At 41.3% G+C, this 14,977-nt stretch overlaps 1 pseudogene; it reads left to right on the top strand.

The window, feature by feature from the left end:
• The first annotated feature begins 6,511 nt into the window (after nucleotides 1-6,511).
• On the top strand, nucleotides 6,512-8,285 carry LOC142437521 (serine/threonine-protein phosphatase 2A catalytic subunit beta isoform-like; annotated as a pseudogene).
• The last annotated feature ends 6,692 nt before the right edge of the window (nucleotides 8,286-14,977 follow it).

Below are 14,977 nucleotides of genomic sequence, written 5' to 3'. Positions count from 1 at the left end.
ATTCAGGGAATATTTTTAGTTTTTTTTTAATTGGAAGTTTCTGTTTTCTCTCTATTTTTAGTTTTCTTGATTTCTTCTATTACCCAGCAATTGATAGGCAAGGTGCTACTCGATTGCTTTGTAGTTTATATTTCCTCTTGAACTTCCTGTTGCTTTCTAATTTGTTTGTTTGGGGAAACAGGGGGTTATCACATTGATCTGAGAAGATATTTTACAGTATTGCAATGTTTCCAGAGTCATGGTTTTCTCTGTGGACTAACATATGGAAATCTTCTGAAAATTGTTCTTCCATGTGCATTGCAAAAGTGTATTTTGGAGCTATTATTGGGTGGGTGGGTTGGTCTCTCTATACATCTCTGAGGTCAAGTTGGTTGGCTGTATTGTTTGGATCTTCTGTATCTTTGTTGAGTTTCTTGAACCAGATGTTTGTATTAGTATCATGCTATTGAAATGCCAAAGCACCCTAGGCTGTACACTTGTTGCTTTATTTTGGTTATATCTACTGGGAATATTTGTTCCTATGTTCAGAAAGACCAAAATGTATTGAAGCATTCTCTTCAGTATTTTTTCAAATGTGCTTTGTGTAGGGGCACTCCATGAGAAGAAATGATGAAGGAAAAATCACAAGTGCCGTACATGTCATGGACCACTGAGTGAATAATTCCCCATCTGTAATAAAATGGAGACTAGTTTTCTCCAACAAAGGATTGTTGCTGGAGATCTCGGGTTTGCATTGGTCCAAAGGCCAGGTTCCTGAGAGGAGCTGAGGAAATTATGTTGTGTGGTTTACATATCCAACGACTCTCTGGTTAAATTGCTGAGGCCTGGCTTTCTCGGAGTTGTACAGTGTTTTTGAGGAGACTCTCTTCTTGGTCTCCTCTGCCATCAGGACACTTAGCTCTTATAGGCTCCTCCCTGCTCCGGGATGATAAGTCCTGGTCTCTGAAATGGAAGGAACATGTTCTCCCTTCTGGACACTCAGGAAATGCTCTGAGGACAAGCTCGGCCTCAGGATCAACTAAAACTACTGGGGTGTCTTCATGGATCACCTTCATCCCAGGGTTCCAGGCCAAAGGGCTGCAGCACTCAGGGGAAAGTTCAGAGCTCTCCCATGCACACGCTGGTCTCCCTAATGGGAGACGGTGGGTGGTTCAGGGTTAGTGCTAGTCCCTGTGAGCCGGGAAGCTGGCCTTACATTCAGAAGCTCGATTTGCTAGCTGTGTGGTCACAGACACATCAGTTAACCATTCTCAGCTTCAGGTTTCTTCATCTACAAAATAGCATTAATAACTTGACTTGCCTCACAATTTTGTTTAAGCAACATTGTCAGCAAAGTTCTTGACACATAATAAGTGATCATTACATGTGGACTTCTATTTTACCCCCCAAAATAAAATTACAGTACCCTTCCATATTCTCTGATTCTTTCCCACATAAACCCAAATATTAATACTGAATAGCATCTACCTTTTTTATTTTGGAGAAACATAATACATCCTTACAAATTAATTAGAAAAGATAAATATCACAGCTGAAATTGGTCAAAAGATAGGGATAAAACTTTTCTCTTTTAAGTATGAACATGGTCTCAAATTAAGCTAACTAATAACAACGAAATGAGAGAAATGTCAGACTGAAAGATGTCACAACATTGACAAATAGACCTTTATTCCTTTCTTCTTTTTTTCTTTTAAACATTTTATTAGGGGCTCATACAACTCTTATCACAATCCATACATATACATACATCAATTGTATAAAGCACATCTGTACATTCTTTGCCCTAATCATTTTCTTTTTTTTTTCTTTTCTTTTTTTACATTTTATTAAGGTCCTTTCTTCTTAACAGCCTTCTTCCTAAAATAATAAGCACATAAGCTTATTTTCTATTTGGGGGGACATAAGCACCCTTATAAATGTAAATCTAAAAAGTGAGCCTAGAAAGCAAATTGGCAAGAGTAGCAGTAACTGAGGTAACCAGATTTTAACATTGGTAAAGCGGGACACCATTGACGGGGAGGTTCTTGATTTAAAATTTGGTCTATATGGAGCAACAAAAATTTTCATAGAATGCAAAAATAGTATTGTAATATTTTTTAATTTCAACATAAGTATAATTTACAAATATAATACATTAAAAATTATGTATAGTATTATTTTATTCTTTGGCATATTTCTCATTTGAGTGAATTTTTTAGTAGATTGCTATCATTGTTTAAAAGGTCATGAAATTTTCCACAAGAATTTGTTAAACTATATTTCACACATAAAATGGCTTTCAAAGTCTCAACACTTAATTGAGATTTTTCTGATGTCCACATTTTATTTACCGTAGAAAAAAACACGTTCAGTCGCACCACTCGTTCCTGGTAAGGACAGCACATATTCCACAATTTTTAGTGCATTATTGTATGGAACATGGTTTGTTTCAAAATGATGAAATATTTATAACCATTTGTTCTCTATTGTGATTTTTGCTGATGCCCAAGATTTAACCTTTTCCTTATCAATATATTTTTAATAATGATACCTCATTAAAAATATCATTTTTGGAAATATTACTAGATGGGGAATTTTGAGTAATGTGATCGAATGATTTTTGCACATCATTCCAATTAAGTTCTTGTTTCAATGAAACCCAATGAAAATGTTCTATATCATTGTAATTACCATCCACTCTTCTAAATAATCTATGCAGTTACTATAGAACTTTTTAACGTGATTCATGATATCTGCACGACTTATTGCACCTTGTTCTTCTAGCTGGTTTATACTATTACAGATAGTTAATGGAAGAAAATTATTTTCTAACCGCTCTTGACACTGAAATTTTAAATCATTACCTTCATTTACTACTTAGATTACTGAAATTTTGTCACCTTCAATAATTTTTATAACATTTTGAAAAAGAGCTGCTTGATTGTGTACAAACTCTGGCCACATTTTTTAAGATTCTTTTTCAAAAAACTCTTCTAAAATTCTAGGACATTTATCCTGCGATAGAAAGTAGGATTTCAAAAGATCGTATATTTTCAAAATCCTTTTGACAGCTGACAAAAGAGCTAACCAGCACGAACTGTATCCAAGTATTTTCTGATATTCGATTTTTGCAGTTTCATAAAATTCTTTAAGCATTTCAACACGCACAATGTATATATAGAAATAAGAATATATTTTAATAACAATGCTTCCCACATCTACGGGAAACAAATCAGCAGCTGTTTGAATGGCATTATATATTATGTGTGCTGCACAACCAACACCAATAATGTTTTGATTATGGGTGTTTGTTGTTTTCTTTAATTATTTTATTAGGGGCTCATACACCTCCCATCACAATCCATACATACATCAATTGTGTAAAACACACCTGTACATTGCCCTCACCACTCACAAAACACTCTCCACCCAAGCCCATGACATCAGGTCCTCATTTTTCCCCTCCTTCCTCACTTCCCCCTCCCCCATGAATCCTTGATAATTCATAAATTATTATTTTGTCATACCTTGCTCTGTCCCACACCTCCCTTCCCCCACCTCTCTGTTGTATGTCCCCCAGGGAGGAGGCCAAACATAGATCCTTGAAATAGATTCCCCCTTTCCAACCCACCTTCCCTATGCCCTCCCAGTATCACCGCTCACACCACTGGTCCTGAGGGGATCATCTGCCCTGGATTCCCTGCGTTTCCAGTTCCCATCTGCACCAGTGTACATCCTCTGGTCTAGCCAGACCTGCAAGGCAGGATTCAGACCATGACATTGGGTGGGGGGGTGAGGGGGAGGAAGCACCCAGGAACTAGAGGAAAGCTGTAATTTTCATTGTTGCTACATAGCATCCTGTCTCTTCTCCTCCCCAAGACGCTTCTGTAAGGGGATGTCCAGTGGCCTACAAATGGACTTTGGGTCCCCACCCCGTACCTCTCATTCACTATGGTAAGATTTTTGCTCTGATGATGCCTGACACTTGATCCCTTGACACCCCGCGATTGCACAGGCTGGTGTGCTTTCTCCATGTGGGCTTTGTTGCTTCTGAGCTAGATGGCCGCTTGTTTACCTTCAAGCCTTTAAGACCCTAGACGCTATGTCTTTTGATAGCCGGGCACCATCAGCTTTCTTTGCCACATTTGCTTATGCCCCCATTTGTCTTCAGCGGTCATATGAGAGATATTATATGTTTTTTTTTCTTGATACCTGATAACTGATCCCTTCCGCACCTCGTGGTCTCACAGGTTGGTGTGCTTCTTCCATGTGGGCTTTATTGCTTCTCAGCCAGATGGCCGTTTGTTTACCTTCAAGCCTTTAAGACCCCAAACTCTATCTGTTTTGATAGCCTGGCACCATCAGCTTTCTTCACCACATTTAGTTGTTCACCCACTTTGTCTTCAGCAGTTGTGTCTGGAAGGTGAGCATCATAGAATGCCAATTTAATACAAGGAAGTATTCTTGCATTGAGGGAGTACTTGAGTGGAAGCCCAATGTCCATCTGCTACCTTAATACTAAACCTATAAATATATGCACATAGATCTATTTCCCCATCCTCATATATAAATATATTTGCATATGTACATGTCTCTATCTAGACTTCTATAAATGCCATTTGCCTTCCAGCTCTTTCCTCTATTTCCTTTGACTTCCCTCCTGTCCCACTAACATGCTCAGTCCCCACCAGGGTTTCAGAAATTCCTCTTAGTTACATTACCCTTGATCATGTCCAACCAGGCCTCCCACACGCTCCTCACCACTGATTTGGATCGCTTGTTGTTCCCTTGTCCCTGGGTTTATTAACACCACTACCTTTCCCCCCACCTCCCCATTTCCCATGTCCCCACGGAACTATCGGTCCCATTATTTTCTCCTTCAATTGTTCATCCAGCCTATCTTATTTAGACAGACCTGCGGAGATAGTAACATGCACAAAAACAAGACAAAGCATAACCAAGCAACAATATACAACAAACCAATGACAAAAACAAAACACAATAAGAAAGAAAAGCTTGTAGTTAGTTCAAGGATTGTTTATTGGCCTTTAGGAATGTTTTCCAGTCCAGTCTGTTGGGGTACTACGCCCTGGCCCCCAAGTCCACCTTCAGCATTCCCTGGGGACCTCGCCGCCCCATTTACTTGCTGTTCTGTTGCACCCTCTTAATGTTTTGCCTCGGTGTGGCGGGATCCAATCCGGTGCAATTCCCTTACTGTGTCTCCGGTGCTGTGGCCTGTAGGGTTATGGGTCAGTGAGGGTTGATTATGATTTTTGTTTAATTTATCAAAAATATTATTTGTATCTCTTCTCCCTTTTCCTCCAAAATTTGCGTTCATATTGTCTGCACAATATGCAATCATTTTATGTTTTAAATTGTTTTTTCCAAAGTATTAATAATGGAACTGAAAATTGTTTCAGAAATTTCACCAGGCACAGAAATGAAATCTAAAATTCTAATTTTTATTCCAGTTTCTGAATCAAAAAATCTAATAACTTTATATCCTTATGATTAGATGCGTCAGAATATATGGATATAAAATTAATTTTTCTAGATTTTTGTTTAATTCTGAAAGTGCATATGGGGAAAGCACATTACACACAATTTCCTCGGATTTTGTTCTAGCACAGGCAAATTTTTGGTTGAATAACTTTTTTGACAATTTGTGATGTACGGTCCATAGATCTGAAGGAATGATTGTGATTAATAGCATGAAAAGACATAAGTCCTTCGGCTAATGCTAATTTCTTTTCTTCATTTCTATAAGATGTTTTCCGGAAAAAAATTTTGGAGGAAGATGCAGCAGTATTTAAATATCTTTTATGCTTCTGTGTCTCCAAGTGCCTTGAAATATCATTCTTCCCACCGTGTGAAATAGAAAATTCACCATTACATTTCTCACATTTCACCATGTAATCGCTTTTGGTTTTTTTTAATAAAAGGAAACTCACTTCTTAGATCATCATTGAATTTGCATTCTCTTTTCTTTTTCCTTTTTCTTTTTTTAAAACATTTTATTAGGGGCTCATACAACTCTTATCACAATCCACGCATATACAGACATCAATTGTATAAAGCACATCCGTACATTCTTTGCCCCAGTCATTCTCAAAGCATTTGCTCTCCACTTAAGCCCTCTGCATCAGGTCCTCTTTTTTTCCCCTCCCTCCCCGCTCCCCCCTCCCTCATGAGCCCTTGATAACCCACGGATTGTTATTTTGTCGTATCTTGCCCTATTTTCTTACTCATTATGTTAAAAATCTTTTTTAAAAATCATTTAAGGCCCGGGCGATGACGGAAAGCCGGAGGGAGCAGAGGGTGTGAGCGAGAGCCGGGACCGGCGAGTAGTGGCCGCCGAGCCCGCCGGAGCCGCGCCGCACCGCACCCCTCACCGACTCCAGGCGTGTGGGCCGGCGGCCGACCTGCCGGTCTCCTTCCTCTGCCGCCGGGAGCTGGCGGCGGCGGTGGGGGTGGGAGGGTGGGGGGCGAATCGCGGACCTCGACGTGGACGACAAGGCGTTCACCAAGGAGCTAGACCAGGGGGTGGAGCAGCTGAACGAGAACCAAGTGCGGACGCTGTGCGAAAAGGCTAAGGAAATTTTAACAAGAGAATCAAATGTGCAAGAGGTCCGCTGCCCTGTGACCGTTTGTGGAGATGTCCATGGTCAGTCCCATGACCTTATGGAACTCTTCAGAATCGGTGGGAAGTCACCAGACACAAACTACCTGTTCATGGGCGACTACGTGGACAGAGGCTATTATTCTGTGGAGACCGTGACTCTTCTGGTGGCATTAAAGGTGCGTTATCCAGAACGCATTACAATATTAAGAGGAAACCACGAAAGCCGACAAATTACTCAAATGTATGGCTTTTATGATGAGTGTCTACGAAAATATGGAAATGCTAATGTGTGGAAATATTTTACAGATCTGTTTGATTATCTTCCACTCAGCTTTAGTAGATGGACAGATATTCTGCCTCCGTGGTGGCCTCTCTCCATCCATAGATACACTGGATCATATAAGAGCCCTGGATCGACTACAGGAAGTTCCACATGAGGGTCCAATGTGTGATCTATTATGGTCAGATCCAGATGATCGCGGTGGGTGGGGTATTTCTCCACGTGGTGCTGGCTACACATTTGGACAAGACATTTCTGAAACATTTAACCATGCCAATAGTCTCACACTGGTTTCCCGTGCTCACCAGCTTGTGATGGAGGGATAGAATTGGTGTCATGATCGGAATGTGGTTACCATTTTCACTGCACCCAATTATTGTTATCGCTGTGGAAACCAGGCTGCTATCATGGAATTAGATGACACTTTAAAATATTCCTTCAGTGCAGAGTGGAGACCCAAGGCCCAAGTGTCGGCCAATGGAGATCCCCTCATAGAGGGGTTTAGGAGAGGAGATGGGTCAGTCAGGGTGCGATGTAGTACCGATGAAGAACACAGCTTTCCCCCAGATCCTGGTTGCTTCCTCCCCCCAACTACCATGATCCGAATTCTACCTTGCAGGCCTGGATAGGACAGAGGCTGTACACTGGTACATATGAGGGTTTGAGGTACAGGGAATCCAGGGTGGATGATACCTTCAGGACCAAGGGTGTGAGGGACGATGCTGGGAGAGTGGAGGGTGAGTGGGTTGGAAAGGGGGAACTGATTAGAAGGATCCACATGTGACCTCTTCCCTGGGAGTGGGACAGCAGAGAAGGGGGGAAGGGAGACTCCGGATAGGGCAAGATATGACAAAATAATGATGTATAAATTACCAAGGGCACATGAGGGAGGGGGGAAAGGGGAGGGAGGGGGAAAAAAAAGAGGACCTGATGCAAAGGGCTTAAGTGGAGAGCAAATGCCTTGAGAATGATTGGGGCAGGGAATGTATGGATGTGCTTTATACAATTGATGTATGTATATGTATGAACTGTGATAAGAATTGTATGAACCCCAATAAATTGTTTAAAAAATAAAATAAATAAAATTAAAAATATATATATTCCTTCAGTTTGACCCAGCACCTCGTCGGGGAGAGCCTCACGTGACCCGGCGTACCCCTGACTACTTCCTGTAACTTCTCCAGGGAAAACTGTCCTTTGTATGTGGACATATACTTGGCTTGTAAAAATATATATTCAAAATAAGAGAAGCAACATAATCTGTGTGTTTCTGTAACAAATTGGGATCTGTCTTGGCATTAAAACCACATCATGGACCAAACGGTGCCATCCTGATGACCATGTAGCACAATTTAAACTGACACTCAGTACAGCACTCTGTCTTAGATCAGTCACTCTGCAGTTGGCCTGCTGCATCTGTAGTGACTGTTTTCTGCTGGACTGTTCAGACAAGAAGGTAACTAGTTCCTTCATCTCCTTTTGCACTTTTGAGGTTTTAGTTACAGTGTTTAACTGGCATGGACTAATAAAGTTGGAGTTTTATTTTAAGGAAAATTCACAAGCTAACTTCCACTTAACCTATGACCCTTTATTTTATTGAAATGTGTAATTAACTGAAGATTCTTCTTGGGAGTATGTTGTCATAACATTTAAAGAGATTTCCCTTCATTTAAACTAGATTACTTTTATGTTGACTTGCATATTTCTGTATATTTGTCATGTTGGTGCGTGCATCCTATTTAGTGTACTGATCAAATAAACTCTCCATTTTAAATAAAAACATCTTACTGTGGTATGCATTAAATGGAAAGTTTATTATTGAAATTTAAGATAAAGGCTCTGTACCTATTTTAGGCAGTTAATGTTGGAATAATTAAAAGTATGAATTGTATACCAAAACAATACTAGAAACTTTTTTCATTGGAATAAATTGTTCTGGGAAAAAAATCATTTAAAATTATATTATAAATTATTATATACATATTGCTTAAAAACACAGCAAGTAGGTACATAATTACATGGTCATATTTTATTGTTAGTTTATAAATTAAATTGATTTGTTTGTTATAAAGTAACTATATTTTTTAAAACATTTTAATTTTAATCCTATGTTTCTTTCTAAATAATAGCAATACTAACTTGTATTATTTTTTCTCTGAATTTGCCTCAAGGTAAGTCTTAAGTGTCACTTTCAAGGCCGGCGTTAGACTTTTTGCCGCCACTATAAAATATAAATAATACGAGCATTTTCTGCTAAATTCAAGAAAATTTATGTAGTCATGAAATAAATAAATTACCTAAATTATCTGAATAGCTGATTTGTTGACATCACTTGTTTAACTAGCACTAGCATGCAATATGATGTATATCATCTGAGACAGTTACAAAATGTTTTCATCATTGCCAATGCCAAAAAATGCCATTGTTCATTAAGTCCAAACAATGGTCATCGAATTCTAAAAACTGATCAACAATGCAAACTTTGATAAGCAGTTCTCGATAATCAGTTCTCAACAATTATTTTTTATTATTAAAATTTAACATTATAAAATTAACAAAAATAATATAAAATTCATATCTTGGCAAAATAGCCACATGGCAGCCAAATAACCGTATATTCCCTTCCCGTTCCCTGGCCGTTCCCTAGCTTGTCATACATTCTTTCCAGAAATTGGGACTTTTTTAAAACGCTGCAGGATGTGGGACAAATTGTTAAAAATCGGGACTGTCCCACCAAAAGCAAGATGTCTGGTCACCTTAAGTATACCAGAAGACATGCAGATACGTGTAATCTTCCATATAGTAATTTCACTGCTGTATCCATGATCACACATTTGTCAAAAGAAGGAATTTAATTCTGAAATTCGTTGTGCTGATGATTACACAGCTCTTCTTAACATGATTGAATTATTAAATTGTATGCTATGTGAAATACATGCCAGTAAAAAGAGAATTTAAGCACAATTGACCCTCGCTGTTATTAATATTTTAAAGGAATTTTGCACTTAGTAAAGAGTACATATAGTCCTTCTCAAGTTGAATCTGTATATACATATACACACACAATTCCAGAATGAACTTATCCATTTCTATAATTATATGAACCACTTTCTTGGTATAAATGTATATATATTTAAATGTTACTGGTTTTTTTATTCTCCGGACAACACAGCCAAACACACAAGTGTTATGGGATTTTCTTTGTCATTTATTTTTCTTTGGTATTTTGTATAAAGAGGTTTCTTTTTCACAAAAACAAAGTAAAATTAAACAACAATAAAAGAACCTGACAAAATAAAATCAAAACCTGATCTCAAAAGAAAAACTCCAAATCCCTATCATATTCTCCATATAAATTACATGTTTGAGACACTCTGGAGGAGAAAACAATGGGACCAACAGTTCCAGGGGGCACATAGGAGAGGAGGAGGTCGGCGGAAAGGTAGTGGTGTTAACAAACCCAGGGACAAGGGAATAACAAGTGATCCAAATCAGTGGTGAGGAAGGTGTGGGAGGCCTGGTAGGGCGTGATCAAGGGTAATGTAACCAAGAGGAATTGCTGAATCCCTGGTGGGGACTGAGCATGTTAGTGACACAGAAGGAAAATCAAAGGAAATAGAGGAAAGAGCTGGAAGGCAAATGGCATTTATAGAGGTCTAGATAGAGACATGTACATGAGGATGGGGAAATAGATCTATGTGCATATACTTATAGGTTTAGTATTAAGGTAGCAGATGGACATTGGGCTTCCACTCAAGTACTCCCTCAATGCAAGAATACTTTCTTGTATTAAATTGGCGTTCTATGATGCTCACCTTCCCAACACAATAGCTGAAGACAAAGCAGGTGAATAAGCAAATGTGGTGAAGAAAGCTGATGGGGCCCGGGTATCAAAACAGATAGCATCTGAGGTCTTAAAGGCTGGAAGGTAAACAAGAGGCCATCTGGCTGAGAAGCAACAAAGCCCACATGGAAGAAGCACACCAGCTGGTATGATCACAAGGTGTCGAAGGGATCAAGTATCAGGTATCATCAGAACAAAAAATCTTACTATAGTGAATGAGGGGGCAGTGAGGAGTGGAGACCCAAAGCCCATTTGAAGGCCACTGGAGATCCCCTTACAGAAGGGTCTCGGGGAGGAGATGAGCCAGTCAGGACTGGATGTAACAACAATGAAAAATACAACTTTCCTCTAGTTTCTAAATGCTTCCTCCTCCCCAACCCCTCCCCAACTATCATGATCCCAATTCTACCTTGCAAGTTTGGTTAGACCAGAGGATGTACACTGTACAGATAGAAACTGGAAACAGGGAATCCAGGGCTGATGATCCCTTCAGGACCAGTGGTGTGAGTGGTGATACTGGGAGGGTAGAGGGAGGGTGGGTTGGAAATGGGGAACACATTACAAGGATCTACATGTGACCTCCTCCCTGGGGGACAGACAACAGAAATGTGGGTGAAGGGAGAGGTCGGACAGGGCAAGATATGACAAAATAATAATTTATAAACTATCAGGGGTTCATGAGGGAGGGGGAGCGGGGAGGGAGGGGAAAAATGAGGTGCACATGTTTAGTCATCATTATGTTGTTGGAAAAAGATATATGCTGTCAGGGAACCCAGCCCCTAACAAATCATCACAGGTCCAGTAGGCTCAATTGTACAGGTAGTAAGTATAGATAATAAGTAAAGATTATAGGAAAGTCATGGAGAGCATGAGAGTTAGAAGAGAGATTGAAATAATGGAGCCAGACATGTTTCATAGTAGCAAACTCATCTCAGCCTCACTTGGTGATCCACATGGAGAGAGAGAGATTTATTGTTAACCAAGACTTATATATTCTCTGGGGATATACAAGCCCCCTAATTACAGGTGAAGATATATGTCACAGGAATGGGTTGCACTGTACGGTGTACAGCAATGAGAGGGGGACTATCTAGGGATGTGCATACAATAGAAAGGGGAGGTATTGGGGGTACACATGTGACAAGATGCCAGGGAGGCAGCTTAATTTTGGCTGTCACTGAGCCAGTTTGACCTGTCCTCTGGCTCACTATAGAAACCATTACGTGTAGGGTGTGAATCCCACCTATAGGGACCAGAATGAAGGCCCCAAACCTTTCAGGAGAAGTAACCCATTGTCCTTAACAACAGGGCCCCTCTTGTGTTGGGACAAGACAGTAGTCTGGCAACTGACTGCCTTCAGGGAAGATGTCTCTAAGCATCTGACCTCCCACTATATGCTGGTAAATAGCCTCTGATGTTTGGCATATCTTTGTGGGGGGACAAAGCTGGAGGAAAGTCTCTTTATAATCCCACAATATGCAATGATGTCATCAGTCTTGAAAAATTCTATCATGTGATCTCCAGCTTCATTTCAATCACCAAGGCCATATTTTCCAACTACTGAACCTTACTCCTTTCCAACTTTTGCATTCCAGCCATCAGTAATTATCCATGTATTTGGGTTGCATGCTTAATCTATTTCAAGCTGTAGATGGTGGTAGAATTTTTTAATCTCTCCATCATTATTTTTAGTAGTTGGTGCATGCATTTGAATAATAATTACATTAACTATTTTCTTTGTAGACATACACACATTGTCCTACCACAGAGAGCCATGTACAACAAGATATATCTTGAGAAAGAAAAAAAAAAGATAGCTCTTGATCCAGGTACTTAGGCAAAGTGTGGTGAAGGAACAGTGTCTTGGTCTTAAAAGTCATGTTTTAAAACAAGCAGCCCTCCGCTTGGTACACACAGAAGTGCACCAGCATGTGCGATCCAAGGATTGTAAATGATAAAACCTAAGACCAAAGGAGGACATGGAATTAGAGCTTAAATTGTGAGCACCAGTTCTCAGAATGCTATGGATGACAGCGAAAGTCAAAAATCCATTTGCAGGATCCCTACCTGGATTAAGCCTGAATAGGCTTGCTATCACACAGAAAGTATTGAAAAATGGATTATTGCGAATATAGTTAAGTTAAAATGCAACACATTCTTTTGCCTTCTTTTGACTCGTTTTAAATCTGTTGTAGTTTTTAACATTTTCTGCTTTCTTTTTGTTGAGTTTTTTCTCAATTTTGTTATTACTGTTGGGTTTTTTGGGTTTGGTTTTGTATCAAATCCAGGACATGCAAAGCTATAAAGACAGTAACTGAAACAATAGTTTCTTAGGCGTGTGGCAGAGGATGTTAGGTAATGGGAGAACAATGACTATATAAGAAAGAAAATGTTCTAAAGTTGGTTGTGATTGCACGACTCTTTCATATGCTAGAACTATTGAATTGTATGATGTGTAAATTTACATCAATAAACTTTTTTTTAAGAGGCCATCTTGCAATGTTATTCTTGACCCTGAATACGTGTCCAGTCTCTTGGATCTGTCGTTCCGAGCAGAATAAACGGTAGGATTGCCTGACTCAAAGTGGCCAGTACCAGTCCATTTCCGCTCGCCAGGCCAACGTCAGCTCACTGACGCCCAGAATGTCCATCTGTAGGGTCCCATTTCATTTTTGAGGCTTCGAACTTTCCTTGATCATATTTCATATATTCTACATTTCAGTTATCAGTGGGCATTTCCAAGTGCTTCCTTCTATTTGCAGTGCCCCGCTTCAGCAATTTTCAGAAACAGCAGGTATTTTCCAAAGAGAACACACATTGATATCACTCGTTAATAAAAACTGTCGACTTTAATTTGGAGTTGGCAACGCAAAGGAAAGGGAATTGTTTCTGCTTTCAGCTACAATACCAAAGGGAATATCGGAGAAATAATGTATCTTTATCCGTTGACAGCGGATTCATGAAACCGGTGGGTCATTTTTCACCTGACTTGCAGTCCACTGAAATAAAAAAGAAAATTTCCCCTCTTTGGTGCCACTTGTAAGAGATGTGACATGAATTCTGAGGACAAATATAGCCCGTTTGCCCTTCGTCGCTGTCGTTTCCCCATGAACCCATCATCCTGCGTTGGCGGCATGCGCCGACCGTTCACGGTGTCTCTTCTGGACTCCCCCGCGCGCATGATGCCAAGATGGCAGGTGTGAAAGGTGAGTGCTCGCCCAGGAGGATGCGCGCGCCAGCCCATCCTTCTTGGTGGCACAAGGTGGCGTCATAGAGGAGCTGGTTCCGCTAACCCAGCTTCTACCGGTGCCCTCGCAGGCTGACTGGCCCCGGGAGCGCGATGGAGCCCGGGTGGCTGGTGTCTTCGCTCCTGGGACCAGGACGCTGCAGCGAATTCTGCCGGGACTCTCGGTGCGCGCTCTCCATCAGCACCTGGAACGCGCCCTGCAAATTCCAGGGCGCCGAGCCCAGTCGTTCCGGCCCCTTTGGAAGCGACCTCAGCTTCCTGAGGGTGACCAAGCTCGCTTCCTCCTCAGAGGTGGCCATCCCGTGGTGCGGGACAGTTTTCCTTCTGCGCCCCTCAAGAACCGGGAGGGAGAGGACAGAAAGCAAAGTGATCGTGGTTACAGCCCTCCCCGCAGAAGATGGTTCGTTTCCCTGTTTCCCTTGTAATCGTCGCCAAGGAAACTTCCCAGCACTTCCGTTCTTGGACCGCGAGGAGGACGAGGCGGCCTGGGGCGGACGCAGAGGAGGGGGCCTCTCTGGGTCCCCTGGATACCCTCTCTCTAGCTCTCGTCCTGCTCGCTTAGCGGTGCACAAGAAATCTCCAGGGTCCACGCTCAGGACAACCCCAGCCCTTTCCAGCCCCTCTCCCCCAGAATGGCTGGTAGGAAGTGGAAGACTCTGGGGGGGGCGGGGGGGAGGGAAGGCGTGGGGGGGGGCGGTGAGATAGACCTCGGTCCTTGGCTTCCTAGAGAAAGAATTCACGCCAAAGCCTGGTGTGTAATCCCAGTGAGTTTGTAGAGTTTGTGAGTTTGTATAGCTGCGCCGGGCCACGGCCCAAGCCCAGGAGCGCAGACCTAACAGGACCAGATTCAGGGAGGTGGAAACAAGAGACGTGGTTCCAGAGGCGGCAGGTCCACAGCCACCATGGCCTGCCCTCGAACCCACAATCAATTGGCATCGAAGTTTGTGAGCCAGTGTGTGTCTGGCAGAGAAATGTTGCCTGCATTGGCAGTCTTCCTGCCCGCTC

Source organism: Tenrec ecaudatus, chromosome 1 (assembly GCF_050624435.1).
Source record: "Tenrec ecaudatus isolate mTenEca1 chromosome 1, mTenEca1.hap1, whole genome shotgun sequence".
Taxonomy (NCBI): domain Eukaryota; kingdom Metazoa; phylum Chordata; class Mammalia; order Afrosoricida; family Tenrecidae; genus Tenrec; species Tenrec ecaudatus.
This window is presented reverse-complemented; position numbering and strand designations above follow the sequence as displayed.